This window comes from Macaca thibetana, chromosome 17 (genome assembly GCF_024542745.1).
Source record: "Macaca thibetana thibetana isolate TM-01 chromosome 17, ASM2454274v1, whole genome shotgun sequence".
In the NCBI taxonomy this organism is placed as follows: Eukaryota; Metazoa; Chordata; class Mammalia; order Primates; family Cercopithecidae; genus Macaca; species Macaca thibetana.
Window position 1 is genome coordinate 60,682,804 of NC_065594.1, and position 22,637 is coordinate 60,705,440.

The 22,637-nt window shown below is 36.1% G+C and overlaps 1 pseudogene; it reads left to right on the forward strand.

The window, feature by feature from the left end:
• Positions 1 to 10,642, forward strand: part of LOC126940620 (PWWP domain-containing protein 2A-like) — a 94,293-nt pseudogene extending 83,651 nt beyond the window's left edge.
• Positions 10,643 to 22,637: the final 11,995 nt, after the last annotated feature.

The following is a 22,637-nucleotide window of genomic DNA, read 5'->3' on the forward strand; positions in this document are numbered from 1 at the left end:
GATTTCCCTTCATTTTATATGTGAAAAACTGAAAAGCATAAAGGTTAGGTGAATTTTCTGAGGTCATTTATTGACGAACGGTAAAGCTAGACCTTGAAAGCAGCTCTCCTGACTTCAAGGTGATCGCTCTTTCCATGACTTCATTTCAAGACGTTGGGTCTGTATTATAGTAGATTTGAGATAGGATAAATCACTTCTCTGAGAAATTAGTGAAATAGTGGTCAGAAAAAACTAATAAATAATGTGTGCAAAATGTCAAACTGAATACTATACATTATTACTTTCCCAGAAAAATAATATTCTAACATATATTAACTAGTTTTTAATTTGGTCCATTCTTATATGCTTTATTTTCAAGTACATTAAAATTATCCAAATGTTTCTACCAAGTGCTGTAGTTAAGTATGATACATTCTGATTGAATCAGGCATAACATGTGCTATACTTAGGATACATATCCTCCTCTGTATTGTCGTGGTCTTACTGAATGTTGATTAAAACTCTAAATGGAATGATTATTTCAGCATTGATATTCTAAATTGACTGTATAGTAAGAAGGTAAGTGAAATAAATGCCTTTAAGGGTACAGAGTTGGCCAGGTGCAGTGGCTCATGCCTATAATCCCAGCACTTTGGGAGACTGAGGCACGTGGATCTCCTGAGGTCTGGAGTTCGAGATGAGCCTGGCCAACATGGCGAAACCCGGTCTCTCCCCAAAACACAAAAATTAGCTGGGCATGGTGGTGCGTGCCTGTAATCCCAGCTACTGGTGGGGGCTGAGGCAGGAGGATCACTTGAACTTGGGAGGCGGAGGTTGCAGTGAACTGAGATCATGCCACTGCACTCTAGCCTGGGCAACAGAATGAGACTCCATCTTTAAAAAAAAAAAACAGAATTTTGGAGGAAGAACTTTAAGGCAAGAGAGAAACTTCTAGAATGCTTTCTAGTTATTGAAAGAACAGTTTGATCCTGTGCTGGTGTGGCTTGTCATCACTTCTTTTCTCTCTTTCTTTCCCCTTAGTCCAGTCCACTTACTGTAGATTCTAAATGTTCATGTCAGGCCGTCCATGGAGATAAATGCATCCTTACCAGGGAGCATATAAAAACTTTCTCACTAAAGCAAGGGTTGTTTACCAACCAAGATATTTTTTGTTATTATCACTTTGAATCTATTCTCCTGCTTTCTTTACCTTTCCTTTTTCAACATGTTCAAAGCTCTGTTTCCCAAAGGACACTGAAAACTTACCCTACCTTGTGGTATCTGTGGACATCTATCTCTTCACAGTCTCCCTGGCTCTGAAGCTTTTCCTGACCTTCATGCTGTATATATTTCTCTATGTCTAGCTTTTATTCTGGACAACTCTTCTTGTCTCCTTTGACTAAGCGTCTGCAATCCTTGCCCTAAATTCACAACTGGCTGCGTTCCATGATTCAACAAAGCATTATTGAATATTTTTTTCTTAAGAGAGTTGAGAAAATAATTGTAATTGTAATGACCTATATGACATAATAATATTTATATTTTGTAATCATAATAATATGTTGCAATAGTTTTACAACTAAGTATTTAGCAGCTTATTTAAAATGACAGTCATTAATTAAGCACTTATCATGTGCCCAGCACAGTACAATTATTTTATGTGTATTTCTTTTTTTTACATGTCATAATAATATTACTTATAGATATCATGATCTTGATATCTCAATTTAGAATAATGAAACTTGGAAGGATTAAATCATTTAGCTTAAGTTTACAACTATCAAGTAACAGAGCTAGGATTTGAATCCAGGTATGCTGAACTCAGCTACATTGGGCTATTGTAAAATATTGTGGTACCACTGATGGAAGTTTCAGTTATAGTACAAATTTACATCTAGATATTGGGCCTAGTTTGAGAATAGTGATTATTAGTGAGCTCTGGTAGCTACAGCGGATCCCTGTATCTTTTTGCTTCATTTTTAGGTGGCTGTTATGACACTCTGTTAACAATATTTATTAATGATTAGAAGTATTCATTCTATGTTTCAAATATTTATGAGTCCATTGATATTCAAATATGTAAAAACTGAGAGAGATGTTTTGGATTCGAGTCCCTGTCCAAATCTCGTGTCAAATTGTAATCCCCAGTGTTGGAGGTGGGGCCTGGTCATTAGATCAGGTCATTAGATCATTAGATCAGGGGGTCATTAGATCAGGGGGTAGATTTCCCCTTTTGGTGATGTTCTCATGGTAGTGATTGAGTTCTCACAAAAAATCTGGTTGTTTAAAAGTATGGGGCACCTTCCCACTCTCTTTTCCTCCTGCTCCAGCCATAAAGGACATGACAGCTTCTCCTTTGTCTTCTGTCATGATTATAAGTTTCCTGAGGGCTCCCCAGCCATGCTTCTTGTACCACCTGCAGAACTGTGAGGCAATTAAACCTCTTTCCTTTATACATTACCCATTCTCAGGTAGTTCTTCACAGCAATATGGGAACGAACTGATACACTAGATTCAGACTTATTTTCTATATAGCATCTCCTATGAAAGGGTGGATTCTCATTTTTCAATTGTTCTTTGATCAAGGATATTATGTGGGGTTTATGAGCCCTCATGAGTTTCAGGTGTTATTTGCATCACCCCCATCCCCAAATATGTGTGTGTATGTATTCTGTGTAAATTTCCAATAGATATATTTATCTGGAGATATGTTCATTTATCTATATGAATATGTGCTCAAATTAGTATATTCTTTGTGTTGATGTATTTGTCAGAATTTCAAAGTGGTCGGAGTTCTCAATTATGCTTTGATCCAATAGCCCAATCTCTAAAAATCTACAATTAGGTAGGGAGAAATAGGTTCCATCATAATGCTTTTTAGGTAAAATCAGTAGTCAATTTAGTAAAAAATAGTATCATTTAGCCCCATTTGTCTTTTTTATGTGCAATCATAGAGTAAGAAATTGCGATAATTGACTTTTGAGATCTTTCTGTGGACATACCTTGTTCAAACATCCAGAAATCTTGCTTAGAGGAAATGAGATTGTGAAAGTGGAAGAAAGAAATCATTTTCTACCTCCTCTACTGCTAGACCTGCGTTGTGTTCTGTCTGTACATTTAATCAGGCCCTTGCAAGTATTTAGATTATTCTTAGCCTCAGTTAAATCTTAGACTGAGCAACAGAAATTTCAGAATTTGATTTATCAGATGTTGAAGAAAATGAAATTGCTCTACACACAATTTTGTTTCTTTTTGCTCCTTCTAGCATACAGTGGTGAAAGAGGAGAGTAGATTTACAGCAGGTACAAAGAAAAAAGAGAAAGGATGATTTTCTCTTTGCTGACAGGCCAAAGGACTTCTATGAATAGAGATTAGATTTTGTTTGCTTTCTTAATTACAATGCAATTATTTTGATAACTAATATTTATTGGGCTCTTTCCTTGTGTCCAGTTCTTGTGATAATTCAACATATGTTATTAACTCCCTAAAACAGCTATTTGAGGTGGTGCTATCATTTTACAAGTAGTATAAGTAAGATTGCACAAGCAGTAAGTGGCACAACCAAAGTCTGTTAGGTATTCTTATCCAATTCTCTTCTTCATATTCTTCTGCAGATCTCTTGACCTGACCTGCTTACAGTGTCTGCTATATACATAAACAACAAGTAGTTGTGTGTGTGTGTGTTGCAGGTTTTTTTTAAATGCTTGCTAGCTTAATTTGGTTAAAATTAAGAAAAAGTTTGAGTTTGCTATTTGCATGGATTCCAGTAAAGATATAAAGAATTGCTTTGTGAAGTAAAGAAATGAAAATCATCCTAAGCAGGCAGAATTTGGAGTAAAAAATGCAGAACTAGAGGTCACCATGATAGTCCAGATAGGTTTCAGTATCATGGTCAGTTCCACAGTCTCACCTTCAAGTTTTCTTCACAATGATGCTATTCAATTAGACGAAATATATGAACTTGTTACTCTTATTGTAATTTATCAGGAATATGGCTGTCATATATCTATGACTGACTATAAGGAAGATATGAGAAAATTAGTTTTATATATATATATTTTACTAAAGAAAACAATATAGCCTAATTAATAAAGTATGAGTGTTAAAAAGGATGATGCCTGGGTTCAAATCTCTCTTTGACAGTCATTAATTGTGAGAACTTCAGAACTTACTTTTAAGCTCCTATTCTTTTAACCCTCTATTTCCTTGTCCTTAACATGGAAATACTCTAGCTAAATAAACTTAATAGAATTGTTGTAAAGGTTAAATTGGCTGCTGTATAATATGAGTAAGGTTATTCAGGGCACAAAGTAGGAATAGGCTTTGATAAACGGTCATTTTGTTGCTATTATTATTGTTTTCTTTAAATAAATGCACTTTGATATAAATTAGGTAATTAGTGAGTTACATTTGGTTCCAGCAAAAAATGAACTTCTGGATATAAATAAACCAGACAATCTTATTTACAGTTTTTGAGATATAAAAATAATTACTTTCTTAATCTAAAAATATAAGCTCTATCATTGACATAAATAATGAGAAGCATCACATTTGAGTATTTGAGACAGAAGCAAACACTTTGTATCTATTTAAAAATGAATGTTAGTTTCCACATGTAGTTTGATATATGTTTAAAAGCATTTTTTTTTTCTTTTTAAAGCTAATCAGAACTTTGATTATAAAATTTTGAAAGCCTTTCTCTGCTTTGAAGGACATTGCCTAAATTTTGAAAAATTATTCTCACTTTGGATATAAAATCTCTCATTTGATTCTCAAATTTTCAGAGAAATGCTTTCTTCCTCTTATTTTTAAATAAGCAATTATACAGAATTTTTTTTTTTATTCTAAGGCCACCCTGAATCAGGAGCAGCATTAGAAAGAGAGGATATCACTCCCTTCCACCAAAAAAACAAAACAAAACAAATATAAAACATGGATTGATGTGAGGGCAAATTCACAGCTACATTGGATGACAGAAGAGAGTGTGGAAGTGCTTCTGAACAGGGAGGTCAGGATGACACCACACACTTGGAACTCAAAAGAGACCCACATTCACTTAGTAGCATTAATCTGAAAACCTATGGACGTTCATGTGTCAGTGGTTGTGGAAGTCTCACTCTTGTCTCACAATGTTTTTCACATAACATACTATGATTTGTGAACTACTTCAAATTCATCAAGCCTATAAAATATCTTTAAATCTCTATAACATGCTTTGATTCCACCGCATACAACTGTGCCCACTTTTTTCTTAAATGTAATGGGGGATAAAATGGAAAAAGAAATACTCTCTCCTTTTGGAAGCAAAAAACTTGAATCGTGACTTTAACCTTTCAGCATGTCAGTTTGTCTCTACGTCAAAGGGTTGGTAATATATCCCATATTTACTTTGTTCTTTTGTTGATGTATGTGCTCTTCAAATGCGAAAAGCTTTTGCAACCTGGAATGTTGCTAATTATCATAATCTCTCAACTGGACAACTTCTAAAAGCTTCCTAACTTGTTCTCTGCCTCTATTCTTTCTTAATTAAAACTATTCTGTACACACAAACCCAGGGTTTTTTTATTATTATTATTATTTTTTAAACCATGAGTCATACTTAGAACTTTGAAATGCCTTCCCATTGAGAATAAAATCCAAAATTATTTTCCAAGTATTAGGGCTACATATAATCTGAGGTGTACCCACATGCCAAACTTACTGTGTTAAGCTTTGCTTATATGCACCAGCTATACTATCTTTTAGATTCCTCAAAAAATATCTTGGTCACCTTTTATTTTCATGTTCACTGTTATTCATTGTCTATATCTTTCACTAAAATATAAAATTCCCAAGAACAGAAAATGTCTGTGTCTTATTCCGTGCTCTAATCCAAGCACCTAAGACAGTGCCTGGCACATAATAGATGCCAAGTATGTGTTAAATGAACTTGCTTTCTGCATACATTAGCTCCTTTTAGAAATTAAATAAAAAATGAAGAACAAGCTCAAGTATTTAAAAAAATTATACATACATTTTAATTTAATTTATCTATTTTGAAAAGCTTTAAATTTGTTTAATGGGTGTCATTCTGGTGTTGTACTATGGTTAATTGCCTTCATTTTATCCATTTGTGTTACACAGTATGATACGTTGATTTGGTGTGCTGCTCTTATTTATTCATATATAAATTGTAACCCCAAAATATCAACAGAATACACAGAAGAAAAGTTATAGCAGAAAGCTAGCCCATAAATATAAGTAGAAATACCACTGAGTTCTATGCCCCAGAGTTCTATGAGAAAGTTCTGAACTTTTGGATGAAGAAAATAAACAGCATGAGCAGAACTAGAGTGGACATTTTATTTGGGTATACCTGGAGTTCATTCAAATATATACAATTATTATTTTCTATTAACATTTATTTTCTTTTAAGTTTTAATAGTTTTAAGCTTCTTAGCAACTTAGAGCTTTAATTATATCATAAGCTTAGACAAATCTCTTTCCTTTTTCCTAAGAAAAATCATGACATATCTCCAGTCAGGTATTACTCCTGTTTTACATTCACTTTTCAACAAACTGGGATAGAGATGATAGAGAGAAGGAGGGCAGTTGCAATGAGAAAATAGGTGCATTTTGTTCTTACGATTTTCTTTGATTCTCTCTAAAGACAAGATATTAAGTGACCTTTGGTTCATATTCTAATTAGTAAACTTATTCAGATAAATAATTGCTCACTTAAGTAAACAATATAGTTAAAAGTATTCAAAATCATAGCTCAATCAATAAAAGTAAATAATGATATAACAAAATAATATATCAAACACTTATTTAATACTATTTTTAGGATATTCTATAAAGTCCTTTAATTCTTCTATTTAATAAATGAATTTAAATTCACAACAATTCTATGAGAAGTACTATGTTTATTCCTGTGATTCTGTGGAAAAATAAATGGAGCCTCAGAGAGGTTAAATAAAGTTTCTATGCTAGTAGATGAAAGATTGGGTTGCAAATTAGGGAAGTCTTTCTTTCTCAGCCTATAAAAATGAATTTCCTCAGGACTTGATTTTTCCTGCCTTCTCTCTGTATCCTTATTTTAAGACTAATCAGCATGTGGTTTACACCTACTGTGATGGATTGCCATGGTTACCTAATTTAACAATACAGTGAACTTAAAAAGAACATTTCTGTAGCCATTCATTTCTAGGTGGCTTTGACTGAACATTTAAAAATATAGCACAGAATAATACTTATCACTGATACATCATTTGTACAAAATGGATCTTTCAGATTTAACATGCATTTATATAAGTAATTGTAGGTGCTGATAAAAGGCAGTTTATCAATATTAAGTCACTTAATCCTTATTACAACATTATGAATGGATACTAATTATTATCCTCATTTCACTAATGATTCCAGCTGATGTTATAGATGCGCATGAGAAAGCTAATGCTTTGGCTTGATTCTAGTCTGAGAATTCTCATCATACTCAACTAGAATTATTCCTCTCGAGGATTTTACTGAGGTATTATCTATGCTACAGTTAATTATTAGATTTTATTCTGATTTGTGCAATTTAAGTCCAGTTAATAATATTCATGCATCTTTGAGTAGAAATCACACACTGGAATGTAATTCTAGAACATTTCTACAGTGGAAGCCTTTGGATGTTGAGTAAGAGAGACCTCAAAAAAAAGCAGTTGAAGTAGTTAACCACTGCCAAGAGTAAAGGTGTGTTCTTATGACACAAACACAGGTTGGGTGCAGTGTGGTTTACACCTGTAATCTCAGCATGTTGGGAAGCCAACGCAAGCAGATTTCTTGAGATCAGGAGTTCAGGACCAGGCTAGGGAACATGGCAAAACCCTGCCTCTACAAAAAGTACAAAACTTAGTTGGGTGTGGTGGTGTCTGCCTATAGTCCCGGCTACTCGGGAGGCTGAGATGGGAGGATCACTTGAGCTGGGGAGGTTGAGGCTGCAGTGAACCATGATTGCACTACTGTACTGCAGCCTGGGTGACAGAGTAAGACTTTGTCTCAAAAAAAAAAAAAAAAAAAAAAAAAAAGACAAAAAAAAAGATAAAAGATACAAATACATACTTGCCTTGGATCCACATTCCAAGTTACCCAAACTGTGGGCCTTTTTTGCCTTATTTATTTTATGCTACATGAGATTACCAAAGTCATCTTTATTTCAGTGTGTGTATATGTGTGCATACATATACATGCACATACATACAAGAAGGATACATTTCTGAGCATCTCTTCTAATCATTTTGGGCCTTATGACTACTCCTGGCCAATGGACAGAAGTTGAATTTGACATGTATCATTTCTAGATTAAGCAAAATGGAGCAGATTAGAATTACCCATTCATTCTTTTCCCTTATTGCAGTGATTCAAAAGCCAAATGCTCCAAATACATAGGTAAGAGTGTAAGCCACCTGGATCCCTAAACCACTGCTTGGACAGGGGCTGCCTTGCATCAGCACTGTGTACAAAACATGCATTTATGTGTTAAACTACTGAGATTTGAGAGCGCATTGATTATTACAGCATAATTTTATCTGCCAAGGACTCACCGGAAAGCAGTTTAGATTGTTTGAACTAAGTGAATTTAAGGTAGGAAACTGGTTACACAGACTAGACAAAGGAAGGAAATTGGATACACAGACTAGACAAAGCAAACAAGACAGTAACGCAACCCAGAGATTAGCCACAAGAAGCTGCTACCCTTGAAAGAGAAGGACAATGGGAGAAGACGGTATTGACTCAGAAGCCAAGCCCATACAATGAGAGCTGGAACCACTGCAAGGCCTACCTGATGGAAATTAGAACAATGGAGGAAGGGGCTATCTAGTGGCAACTTGTAACAGATGTAACAGAAAGCAAAAGTGATGGGACAATCACAGTTCTCCCTTCTTCTCCTTCCCTAATCTTCTGTCCGAACTTATCTTTGTCTTCTCCTGTCAAGAATCCAGAGGAAAATGGAGCTAGGGAATGTTCATGCAATATAGACCAATGCAGGGGAGAGGCTTGAAGCAAAGTGTGAATCTTAAACAAAATGACTGTTGATTGGCACAACAGCCTAGACTAGTTTGGTTAGTAGACTGGCTTTGTGGGAAAGAGCAAAGAGAAAGTGTGAATTCCTCAGGTCTAAAGGATTAATCCTTCTATTTGTCAAAGTGAGAGTGCCAGTGATGGTACTGTAGATCAATAAACTCACTTATTTCTTGATTTTGGCAAATTCTTGGTGGAGAAAGGAAAGGGAAGAAGAATGTTGGTATGAGCAAAAAGTGGAGTATATTTTAAATGTTTCCTAGGCACCAATAGCTTCCCCAGGTTTTGGTCTTCTCTTTTAAATCAGTGGGCTTAATAGTTATGCCTGTAGTGAACTAAGAATGTGGATATTGCTGTTGGAAGAAATTATCAGGGAATCAGAAAACCAGATCTTGAAGGGATGTGGGATTGCTTCCTGTGGCAGAGGCTATTGGTTTGTACCCAGTTTTATTTGGATTGACATTACATTTAGCTAAAAAACACATGTTCCAACTGCCTAGCAGCAAGTTGAGACTGTGTCATTAAATAGTTGTTAGTAAATTTAGGAAAAATGCTTAAAGAGAACTGACTTAGCTGATAGACATTTTTATTACTTTTTTTTTTTTTTTTTTTTTTTTTTTTTTTTTTTTTTTGAGATGGAGTCTCGCTCTGTTGCCCAGGCTGGAGTGCAGTGGCGTGATTTTGGCTCACTGCAAGCTCCACCTCCTGGGTTCAAACCATTCTCATGCCTCAGCCTCCCAGGGATTACAGGTGTGTGCTACCACGCCTGGCTAATTTTATTTTTTTTAAATTAATTTATTTTATTTTATTTCATTATTATTTTATTTTATTTTATTTTTTAGTGGATATAGGGTTTCACCATGTTGGTCAGGCTGGTCTTGAATTTCTGACCTCAGGCGATCTGACCGCCTCAGCTTCCCAAAGTGCTAGGATTACAGGTATGAGCCACCATGCCTAACAACATTTTTATTCTTATATTCTTCCCCTTTCTTGTTATTTGAAATGCTGAATTGACATTTGGAGCTCCAGTGGCCCTGTTAAACTATAACGTGAATCTCACGTATAGGTGTTATGTAGTAGAATGATATATCAGAAAAGGAGAGGAAACCTGGGTGCTAGATGAATACAGAGCCAGCAAAGTTACCTTACTGCATTCCTCTGGAGGTCTGTTATGTGAGCAGTACATATGAATGTTTCAACTACTATTATTTTTTTTGTTGTTGCATGCAGCCTAACTTAATCATTACAGTTTTTTTTCTTTTTCCTCCTCCAATAGCTTCTATTCATCTACCTAAATCAATGAAGAAAAAGCATAATTCAAGTGATGAAATATTTTACCCAATGTGACTAGACCCACATCTGTGGTGTATGATACCTGCCACCAAGTTGAGGGATTATCAAATGCACTGTATGGATCCTTTGCAGAAAAAAGAATGCAACAGGCTTGCCTTTGGATATTCAGCAGTCAAGTCTTGCATATTAACACTTTTTTTTTTTCCTTTCCACATGTCTCTTCCTGACTGACCCTATAAGAGTTCGGAGATGAGGGTTAATGGACTGACTGGTGATGGAAAAGATAGCTCAGAGATATTTCAAGCAGGCTGCAAGAATCTCCCAATTTCGTCCATCACAAATCCATCATTGATCCTGGATGAAGGCTTCAGCTGGCAAAGGAAAGGAAATACAGAGTTCAAAGCAAGGTGAGGAGGCTCATGGCCAAAAAATCCCATATGCAGAAAACTACTTATGGCCTACCCCAGCCCATATGGAAGTTCACTGCTTTTACCATTTAGAGTTCCCAGGAGACCCTGTCTGGAAGGAGAAATAAATCCCTATCCCCACTAACACCAGATCCTGCTTACTGCATGTGGGATATTACTCAGCAGGCACAGCTGCCTTTGCAGTTTTATATAAACATCTGAGGCCTTTTCTAAAGCATGAATCTCACTCTTTCTTTTGGAGCACTTTCCTCCTAATTCCAAATTCCCTGCACATATATCATGTGCAGAAACTGGGCCAACTGTAAATCATGTTAAAGGGTGAAAAGAGATGGTATTTGGGCCAGGATGCAGGATGTCAAATATTTGAATCTTTCTCTCAATCCACTCTGCCCCAACTGCAATGTGCCTGAGAGATATGTGCACAGAGGGCAAATGAAGTGAAGGCATATTCTTCATCAGTATGTGGCTTTTGCTCTGAATCCCAATGTAATATCACTTCCTCAGGCGGTTACTAAATGGAACTGGCCCCAGACTCTCACCTGTCAAACCAGTGGGAGCAGATCCCACCACTGCAGACTTAGGGTTTAACTTTGCATCACAAACCTTCTACCCATTAGGATGGAGGCCAAATAACAATTTCTGTCTTTGACAATGATCCATTCTTGGTGGAAGAAGGATGAGTGAGGTGAAGGCAGGGGCCAGTCTCATTTGGCTGCTAGATGTGCAAAGAATAGAACAGGAGCATTAGCTTTCTGTAAAAGGCCAATGTGAAGATGTTGTATTAATATTATTTATATCCCCTTCTTGAGGTATGAAATCTATTCACAGTTCATTAGAAAAGCTCCTTTAGCCTGCTTGATATCCATTCTCTTTTACTAGTTACAGTTCCCTGATTTTCCTTACTCCTAGCTTTATGTGGTTAAATAGAATCAATCCTACATTCAGAAGAACAAATATGATCCATGCCCAGGCAATCAAAGTATTTCATTCCTCCAGCTACAGTGACTTAAAGATGGCAATGAGACCCAGTGGAAGCCAATGAGTCTCAATTTTGGAACTTTCATTAGAGCCCTTGAGAAAGCAATCACATTTTCAAGGAGGGTTTCTGCAACTGTTGGCAGACATTTTATCATGGTTAAAGTCTTCCTGAGAATAGTGGCAACACAGTAACAAAATATCCCTAAATCTTTCAGTTTAATGAGGAAATTGTTTCCTTATCCTCCCTCCCTCCTTTCTTCCTTCCTTTTTTCCTTCCTTTCTTCGTTCCTTCCTTCCTTCCTTCCTGCTTTCCCTCCTCCCTGTACTATTGTTGCTAAAGCACATTCAAGTTACATTTTTGTTGCATTTGTCTAATAGACTCTTTTTCGACATTTGCTACATGTCATGTTTTCCAGATGAAGTGCCTATTCTGCTTATATGTTAATTGAACATAGCTGGAAAATGTCTTACATCTTTTATTCATATATGCTGTTTTGGGGATTGATAGGTTATATTGGGCTAATGATCCAGAGTCCAGTCTCAGTAAGCAAAGCCACTGTGATGAGCTCTCATAAACGTGAAACTGCAGCTCTGCAGCATTAGCAGATTTCAGGAAATTTACTTGGAATCTATTATCCATTTATGGTTTTGCCATTCCATAAAAATAATGTTATCTTTGTTCTTTGAAATTTCTTCTATTTGACAGCAAAACTACCCATGTATTAATGTCATTTATTAATTGACATTTTTTCAACATAGCCCAGAGGATTGGTTTGTTTCTATTAGTGGTACAGCTTTTGGAAGGTGTTTCAGATATTTTGAGGCTCCCTATTGGGTCATTCAATTCAATTCTCCCATAAATTACAGTTTATTTTACCCACTCTATAAGAAGGCTGGGACCGCGGACAGAGCATGAGTATTCATACTACTTTTCTCAGGCTATTGAACTTAGAGTTGGCAGGACATCTAGCCATCACTTAATAGAATGTCTGCTACTGAAATGTTGCAGATCCATGCTTCGAGTGAAAAAGTGAACCTTAAATATGTGCTTGAAGCTTTTCAGTGAATTGAAACCAAGAGCTCCAAGTTGTAGATGTATCAAGTTTCATTATTTGCTAGTCTCAAGCTGGCAAACTGGAGGGTTCCTGGCAGGCACTGTCTTCTGAATAAAATGCTCTCTCCAGGCTAAGCATGAAGCCATCTGTAACAGCTTAAATTGCTTTCTTAGTCACAAGGACAAAGTAACGGTGTGAGTGAAACAATTATTGCAAACCTTGAAAACTTGCTTTTGCCTCCAGAGCATCCTACCTGCTGGGGGTGGGGTGTTGTTGCATTCTGTTCTCCTTGTCTGAGAGCTCTCCCCTGCCTTCGTTCTGGCACTAACTGTCCCTACAGCACTCTCACAAGGGGTCAGAACTACCCTTTTATTTTGTAGAAAAGCTTTTCCTGCAGACTACCCAAAATTTGTAGTAGAAAATCAACCAAGGCCATATTATTTACTCTATGGCAAACAGTCTGGAAATTTATTAAGCTTTGAGGGTAGGTCTCACACTTTCGAACCCTGACAGATAGGCTAGAGCCATCTCTTAACTCTCCATGAAGCCTGGATTTGTATTAGTAGGCTAAATTACCCATTTCCACTCTTTCTATTCCCAGATACTTCTCAAGGGATCTAAAACTTCATCAGGTTAGAAAAATCACACCAAGCACCATATGACTTTTCCATCCTCTCTCATATTTGTTCATATTTCATATATAAGGTGTCAACACAGCCCCATGTAGCCCCTCATCACTGTATCCAAGAACCCCGAGGATTTACTGTGCTGGTGGACATTTGCATTCTCTATATATGACAGTCCCCTGACAATTTACATTTTTTTTTTGATGTGTGATGTCCTATTATCATCCATTTGCAGACATAAGAAAGCTGGAATCACACATTATTTTAGATGTAGTAAGTTATGCTTCTCTAGTATATTATCTTTTGCAAAACAACACAAGTATAAAGAAATACCAGGACAAGTTTCCTCATCATTGTATAAGTTAGTAATATAAATTTTTTCTTTTATTTCTCCAGGTAATTTCTAATAGAAACTATGTAGGCTTTGCATATTTCTTTATTCCAGCAAAATCTGACCTTTGCTACCCATTCTCTTTTCTCATAGTTTATTGTTAAGATTACATAGCATCCTTCACTTCTCCAATTTGACTCTGGGAAACTCTGTTCCCAAATTACCAAGTATCTGAGTCTACACCTACTTGCCCAATAGCTTATCATGACTAATGACTGTGGATGATGTGCCTGAGGACGAGGTGGGCAAATCTTTTGAAGAGGCTTTTTCCAATTGGCACCTGCCTAAGGCATCTGCTGTGGTATCACTTTTGGATATTTATTGTCAGTTTGCTAGAATCCAGCTGCTTTAAATACTTTGGACTCTCATTGCTTACTTGGATTCTGGGGCTTAACTCACAAATTTCTGTTGGGTGCAAGGGGGATAAATCTCACTAAGATGTATCTCTATTTTTTTTCCTCACAAGCCTGATTTGCTTTCCTTCTTTATCTCTCTGACAAATTCAGAGGCTTTATTTTCCATGCTATCAAAATCAGTGCTGGTCCACAATATTTTCATTCATAGTTTCATCTAGAATATTATCTTGTTTCTTTCTATAGCTAAGATAGCACCAAAGAGGCTTTGTCATAGTGAAGAAAATTGATATCATTGAAATTATTATGCTCAGGTTAGCAGGAGTCAAATTCATTTTATGACTTTGATCTTCACACTTGAATGAAAAGAAAAGGTGCCCATGCTCTACAGCTTCAAGTAAGTGCATTGAGTTATATGTCTAAGAAAATGAAAGATTTATCTTTCCTGGAATAAGAGTTACCATAACTTTGGTGCCTATTAAATGCTGAGGGATTGATGTAAATTGGCTAAAGCAATCTTTATAGGAATCTGGTGAACACTGTTACCATTTTGCTGCTGAAGGAGTTGAGATTCAGACAGGCTGATATACCATTGTCACTGCATGACTATTTGTCATCCTCTATTAGCTCATCAAGTCTGCAGATTTAGAAATAACATTTTATCCACAGAGAGAATGGGTCTCAGGCTTTGTTTTTTCTTTAAGTGTGCTTTGATTCACTCATTTTATTCACCCACTCATTCAAATATAGTTACTTAGTGCCTCTTATATAGCAGATTGTATTAGGGCAGATATTCAGAAAAATAGTTCTTAAACTTTAAAGAACATCAAAATCATGTGTTAAAAATGCAAATGTTCAGGATTTAAACCTACTAAATTAGACATTTTTGGGGGAGGAGGAAGAGGTAAATCTTAGATGATTATAGATTACCATTACAGGATAAAAAATATTATAATTCTTCTGTATCAGATAAAATTATTAACATTTTCAAATCTCCTAAACCACTTAATTTCACCACAGCTCTCTGAGAGTATATAAGAAATGTAATATTTCATTTAATATGACATATGAATTCATATTAGTTTCTGACCTTTGTGAAATATATTAGCTGATGGCTTTGGTGTGTCAACCAAGTCCTCTAAGAATATAAAAGCAAGAAGGAGGAAACTACATGTTAATTAAAATTTAGTGAGAATCAGACTAACATCCAACTGAAAAATTCTGTAATACTTGTGTCTTCAAAAGTTTTTAGGGAAAGAGAAAGTTCTCCGGAAAACAAACAAACAAACAAAAAAAAACAAAACTTTTTCCCAAAATTTTATGCTTGGCTAAACTAGCTTTTAAATGTCATGGTATATTTTAGACATATTTAGAAATGCAAGGTAAGACAGCTTCCTGTTATCCTTTCTGGGAAAAAATTACTTATGTATGTACTGCATGACTAATAGAAAGAAATCCCAAATTAAGAAAATATGTTACAAAAATAGATGACCATATAAAGAAAGCTTCAGGAGCTACCTGAGTAGTACAATACTCATCACTCGTTGCATCTCAAGTTTTTCTTCTGGAGGAACCAGACTTCCTCTCAATCAAGGGGCACAGGATTTGTAAACTGACTTACATTAAAAAATAGGTCAAAATAATAAGTTTCCACTATGGTTACTCCACTCATTAGACTTATAGTTTTGCTTGTTTTGATCATATTTGTAATGATATACTTTATTCACTTTTAAATATATTTTATTGTTAGTAATTAACCACAACCAGAGATCCTTGAAAATTAGAAACTCTGTTTCTTCTATTACAGTAGTCTCTTATTATCTGCAGATTTGTTTTCCAGGATTTTAGGTACCTGAGGTCAACTGTGGTCCAAAAAATATTCAATGGAATATTCCAGAAATAAACGATAAGTTTGAAATTGTGTACCATTCTTAGTAGCATGATGAAATCTCATGCTGTCCCACTCTGTCCCGCCCATAACTATGTCCAGCGTATCCACCTTGTATATGTTCCATACCCATTAGCAACTTAATAGCCATTTTGGTTACCAGATCAACTGTTAATGGTATTACAGCCCTTGTGTTCAAGTAAACTTTATTTTCCTTAGTAATAGCCCCAAAGCACCAATAGTAGTAATGCTGGCATATTGTTATAGTTGTTCTACTTTAGTACTGGTTACTGTTAAAGTCTCACTATGCCTAATTTATAAATTAAACTTAATCATTACTATGTATATATGGGGAAAAAAAACCGTGGAATATATAAGGATCCATAGTATCTGAGGTTTTAGAAATTCATTGTCTTAGAAAATATCTCCTGGGGATAAAAAGGATTACTGTATCATGATTTTTCCCAACAATCTCTGATGATTGGATGCTTATCTTAGTCTTTTCAGGCCATTATAACAAAATACCATAGACTGAGTAGCTTAAATAACAGACATTTACTTCTACAGTTCTGGAGACTGGGAAGTCCAAGTTCAAGGTGCTAGAAGATCCAGTTTTTGATGAACTTCCTTGCTTGCAGATGGTCACATTATGGCTGTATTCTCACATGGGGCAGAGAGAAAAAAAGAGAGAGAGCACATGAGAGAGGGGGAGAGAGAGAAAGAGAAAGAAAGAGGTAGTACATTCTGTTTTCTCTTTGTTTTCTCATAAAGACACTAATCCTATCATAGGGGCTCCAGCCTCATGATTTTATCTAAACACAATGACCTCCCAAAGACCTGGCTTTCTAACACCTAATATTGAGGGTTAGGACTTCAACATACAAATTTGGGTGAGGGCATACAAACATTCAACCCATGACAGTGTTGCTGTCTGGACTCTGCCTCTGTAGGGTTCCCTGTTTCTTCTGCAATCAATAAGAGCAATTCCGGATCAGCATTTCCCACTGTCATTTCCAGCTTGTGCAGGATAGCACCACTGACCTTTATAAGGACCCTGATGCTCCCCACGTCAATGTATTTCCAAATGTTTCCATGAAGGAAGTATCCTCTGGTGGGGCAGAAAGCTGTCTCTAAGCTATGGATAAAGGGAACATAGTGGGGTAGAGGAGAAAAGAGGAGCTCAATGAAAGCTGGAAATGTCAAGGAAGGGTCAGTCAGCTCCAGTCAGCTAGAGATTCTGGGCCAGTCCAGAAGAATGTGGGATGGAGTAAGTCAGCCTCTCATTTCCCCTAGCGGCCAAATTCAACTAGAATCTAGCTGACCATTGTTTTCTTAGAACACTGGTCTAGGCAAAGATTTTATGACTAAGACCTCAAAAGCACAGGCAGCAAAAGAAAAATAAATAAATGGGATTATGTTAAACAAAAAAGCTTCTGCACAGGAAAGGAAACAATTAATAGAGTGAAGAGACAGCCTGTTGAATGGGAGAAAATATTTGCAAACTATTCATCTGACAAGTGACTTATATTCAGAATATACATAGAACTAAAAATGCTTAATAGTAAAAATACAAATTATTCTATTAAAAGGTGGCTAAGCACATGAATAGACATGTCCCAAAGGAAGACATGCAAATGGCCGCTAGTATATGAAGAAATGCTCAACATTTCACTAATCATCAGGGAAAAATAAAATCAAAACTACAGTTTAATATCATCTTACACCAGTCAGAATGCCAATATTAAAAAGACAAAAAATAATGGATAATGGTGAGGATGCAGAGGAAATAAAAGTCTTACACATTATTGTTAATGTGATTCTAGAACAGCCCCTATGAAAACAGTGCAGTGAATTCTTAGAGAACTAAAAATAGAACTATCGTACAATCCAGAAATTCAACTACTGGGTATTTATCCAAAGTAAAAAAAAAAAAAAAAAACCCTGCACTTGCTTGTTTATTCAGCACTATTCACAACAGCAAAGATATGGAATCACCCTAAGTTTTCATCAATGAACAAATGGATAAAGAAAATGTGATATGTGAGTGTGAGTGTGTACATACAAGTGTATATATGTGTGTGTGCATTCCCTTGTGTATGTATATATGTACACAAATAGTATTACATTAATAGTGTGTACATATATATACACAAATAGTATTCCCTTGTGTGTGTACAAATACATATATATATTATTGTTAATGTAATACTAGAACGGCCACTATGAAAATAGTACATATATGTAAACACACAAGGGAACACTATTTAGGCATAAAAAAGAATGAAATAATGTCATTCGCAGCAACATGGATGGAACTGGAGGTCATTGTGTTAAGTGAAATAAGCCAGGCACAAAATGACAAATATTGCCCTGTCCTCACTTATATGTGGGAGCTAAAAGAGTTGATCTCATGTTAGAGTATAGAATGATCTCTTTCAGTGGACAGGAAGAATGTGTGTGTTGGAGGGAGGGATAATGGAAGGTTGGTTAATGGATATAAACATATAGTTAGAAGATGTAAGTTCTAATGTTCAATAGCAGAGTAATATGACTATAGTTAGCAACAATGAATTGTATATTTCAAAGTAGCTAGAAGAGTTGAAATGTTCCCAGCATACAGAAATGGTAAATATTTAAGATGATGGATATCACAAATACCTTGACTTGATCATTACACATTCTATGCATGTAACAAATACATGTTCCCTATAAATAAGTAAAATATTATGCATGAATTTAAATAATGAAATAAATTTCTAGGCACAGTGCCAATGAGAAATATGTCACATAGACAAATTACACTTCCCCACCCCCACCTCCTGTTAACCCTAATTTTTTTTCCAAAAACTTCCTATTTTTTTCCACAGTTATGAGACAAGAGACAAAACTGTGCTGTTTAATATGCAAGACTTAGTTCACAATCAGATGGCTGTTTTCCTAGTAAATGTTTTTCACTCCCCTCAAACCATTTAACTCTTTCTTGTCAGCTATGTTGAAGTTAAAAATCACAACATCTTAAAAATACCAACTATGTAATTTCTAAAAGTTATTCATGGCACAGCTTGTCTTTTAGATCATAAAAGAAATCAGTTAGTGGCAATTCTGTTACATTCTAGACCTTGGGTTTTGGCCTTATTTAAGTCACAGCTTTTTAGCAATTATTACAGTTCTTTTTCCTATATTCAAGCATGAGATGAGATGAATTTTAATTTCTGGGGCCTGGACAGTTAATCACTTCTGAGGCAGAAGAATAGGATCTGGAGGCAGGGAACCTAAGGCTGTTTCACACCGACTTCCTAGAACTAAAATGAAAGGAAAATCCTAACTTTTCATGCCTAAGTAACAGAAGGACCAGAGGCTACTCCCTTTGACCTTTTCTGCTGGGCAGATGAGAAATTGGCTGTCCACAACAAATCAGACTGATTGCAGGTGTAGTCTTCTTTTGCAATTTTGTAATTTCACTCCAGCTTCTGAATGGCTGCTGCCCACAACCAATCAGACTGATTTCAGGCGAGTCTTCCTTTGCTTAGAAGTATAACTTTGTAACTTCACCCTAGCCTCTGATTGGTTGCACAGGAGCGTGACCTTTGTAACTTCACTTCAGCCTCTGGTTGGCTGCTTTCTGCAACCAATCAGACTGATTGCAAGCTACAACTTCATTTACATGAGGTAAGCATGAAGTGGCCAATGGGAAATTTCTAGAGGGTATTTGGACACAAGAAAATTCTGTATCTGAGTCCTTGAGCGGCTGCTCGCATCCGGTCCCCTCACTGTGGAGTGTGCTTTCGTTTTCAATAAATCCCTGCTTTCATTCTTTTGTTGCTTTATTCTTTCTTTGCTTTTTTGGGCGTTTTGTCCAATTCTTTCTTCAAAATACCAAAACCCTGGACAACTTGCAGTCACGACCCTCTACCGGTGACAACTTCCTTACATGTTCTTTAGATTCTGTGGTAACAGCTCAGTTAAGTTGACGCACCAGTCACTCTTAGGACCTAAGAAGGAGGGAGAGGGAGTTCCCATCCTCAGCTGCTGGGGGCCTCCCCTGGCCGGTGGCACTGTGACCTCTGTTGAAGCAGAGGGAGAGAGAACCATTAGACTCTGTAAGGGACAACTCAGCTGGAACTACTGAGGATTTTATTTGCAAATTCCTTGAGACACATCCTGCAATAAAATGTATAAATGCCACTGAGGATGTATCCTATTATGGATAGTTATTTTGAATTCACATAAACACTCCTGACCTTATGCTTTTCTGACTAATGTGATGTGTGTGTGTGTGTGTGTGTGTGTGTGTGTGTCTGCTTTTGAGTCCTGGCAAATATTAATTTTGTTTACTTTTTATTTTCACTTTCAAAGAAGAACTAGAAACTGGTTATATGAAAGATATATATTGTTATGTGTTTAGATTAATAATGTGAATATGAGTGGTAAAACACCAAATGAGTAATAAATTTACAATTCTCATCACTGTTGAGGCATTTGCCACATACATGCACTTCAGCTGGTTACTATTTTAGTTTTCTCCTCTGTAAAATTGGAATAATAAGGTCCTTGCCTCATAGGATTGCTATAATTGTTTGGAGAGATAGTGCTGTAAAAATTTTAGCTCAGTATCTGGCACATAGTAATCCTCTACATTATTATTATTTTATTTTTTCTTATTTATTATACTTTCATCATCACATTGTGATTCCAATTGTGCACATCTTTGTATCAATGAGTATATTTTCTCACACCAGGTTTTATAATCTTTCTTCAAATTTTCTCACGTTTTTTTCAATGTGTTTATCTTACTACTATTCTAATCATCAAAAACAATAATAACAGATTGTCTTTTTATATAGAACATTTTCATATTTTCTCTCATTCTCACTACAACCAAATGAACCAGATATTATAAGTTCTTTTTCTTTTTTTGTTTTTGAGATGGAATCTCACTCTGTCAGCCAGGCTGGAGTGCAGTGGCATGATCTCGACTCACTGCAACCTCCGCCTCCCAGGTTCAAGCGATTTAACTGCCTCAGCCTCCTGAGTAGCTGGGATTACAGGCCTGCACCACCATATCTGGCTAATTTTTTTGTATTTTTTATTAGCAACAGGGTTTTGCTATCTTGGCCGGGCTGGTCTCGAACTCCTGACCACAGGTCATCCACCTGCCTTGGCTTCCCAAAATGCTGAGATTACAAATGTGAGCCACTACCCCTGGCCCTTCTTTTTCTTTTTAATAAATAAGTATAAGTGACTTTAAACATTCATTCTTTATTCTTTCATTTTTAAAGTTTCTATTATTCACGTTTTATGAACTATTTTATGGTCTTGCCCAACATTGTAACAAAGATGTGGCATTACTAATATTTGAACTCTTTTCTTCTGACTCCAATACCATACACTTCATTGCCTATTAAATAACACTTGGGCCACTACAAAACTTTGCCAACCCTCTTCTTCATGGCCACATAATCTCAACTTCTTATCAACTTTGGGGTAGATTGCTCATAAACTATTTCAGACCGGTGAGAATCTATGACTTTTTAATTATCTCCCAACATGATTTCACAACTTTTCTAGGATCTGTGTTTTCATATAATGCTTCAGAGCTCCCTCTATGACAAAATGACTACATTCATCTATAACCCTCATGCTTCAGTCTAAGCGAATATGCTATGCCAGATATAGAGGCAGGCAAATAAAGCAGGTGAGATTTAAAAAGGCTGGGGTGTCGAAAGAGCGTTTCTATTTTAGCACCAAAGAAAATGAGGGAAGGGGCCATATAAAAATTGAGAAAGAGAACTCCAGGTGGATGGAACAGCAAGTGCAGAAGCTCCTAGGATGTGTGAAGGGTCGTGAGAAGAGTCGTGTGTTAGGAGCGGAATGGGTGAGGGAGAGTTTTAGCACAGATCAGAGAGTGAAGAGGGAAGAGCAGATTTTGTGGCGTCTGAGGACCACTGGGAGGATTTTTGTCTTTCATTTGGAGATGTGAAGCCTTGGCAGTTTTTGGGCTGAGGAGTGGCATGATCTGACTTTAGCTTTAAAATGTGAGGGCAAGGGTAAAAAGAGGGGGCCACTGTCTCTCCAGGGGTAACTTTCCCCACACCTTCAGCACTTTTGTAAATATCTCATCTTCTAACAATTTTACAAAACAATAGAAACAAAATAGTTGGTGGACTACTCAAAGCTGACATTGGGGCTTTTTAGAAGAGTTTTGGATCAATTCTTTTGTATCTTTATATACCTCTTAAATCTAGGAAACAGGACTCACACCATTCACTGTTAGTAAATCTTTGATTTTTAAAATATTTTACCCTTATTGCTATTTATTGAGGACATTATTGGCAGATATACACATATACCCATATGTACAATATCTATCTACCTATCTTTGCAATATCTATGCAAAGCATATATATACATATACATATACATAAATATATACATATGTATACGTTTTATAAGTTAGTAAATCTGCATTTTGTAACAGAAATATATGATAATCTCATAATAGACAGTGAGGTAATTGGAGAAATCCTCAAGTACTGCAACTATCCAATTATAAAGCACTTTGAGAATAGGAATCTTATCTACCTCATTTTTATATTCCTCC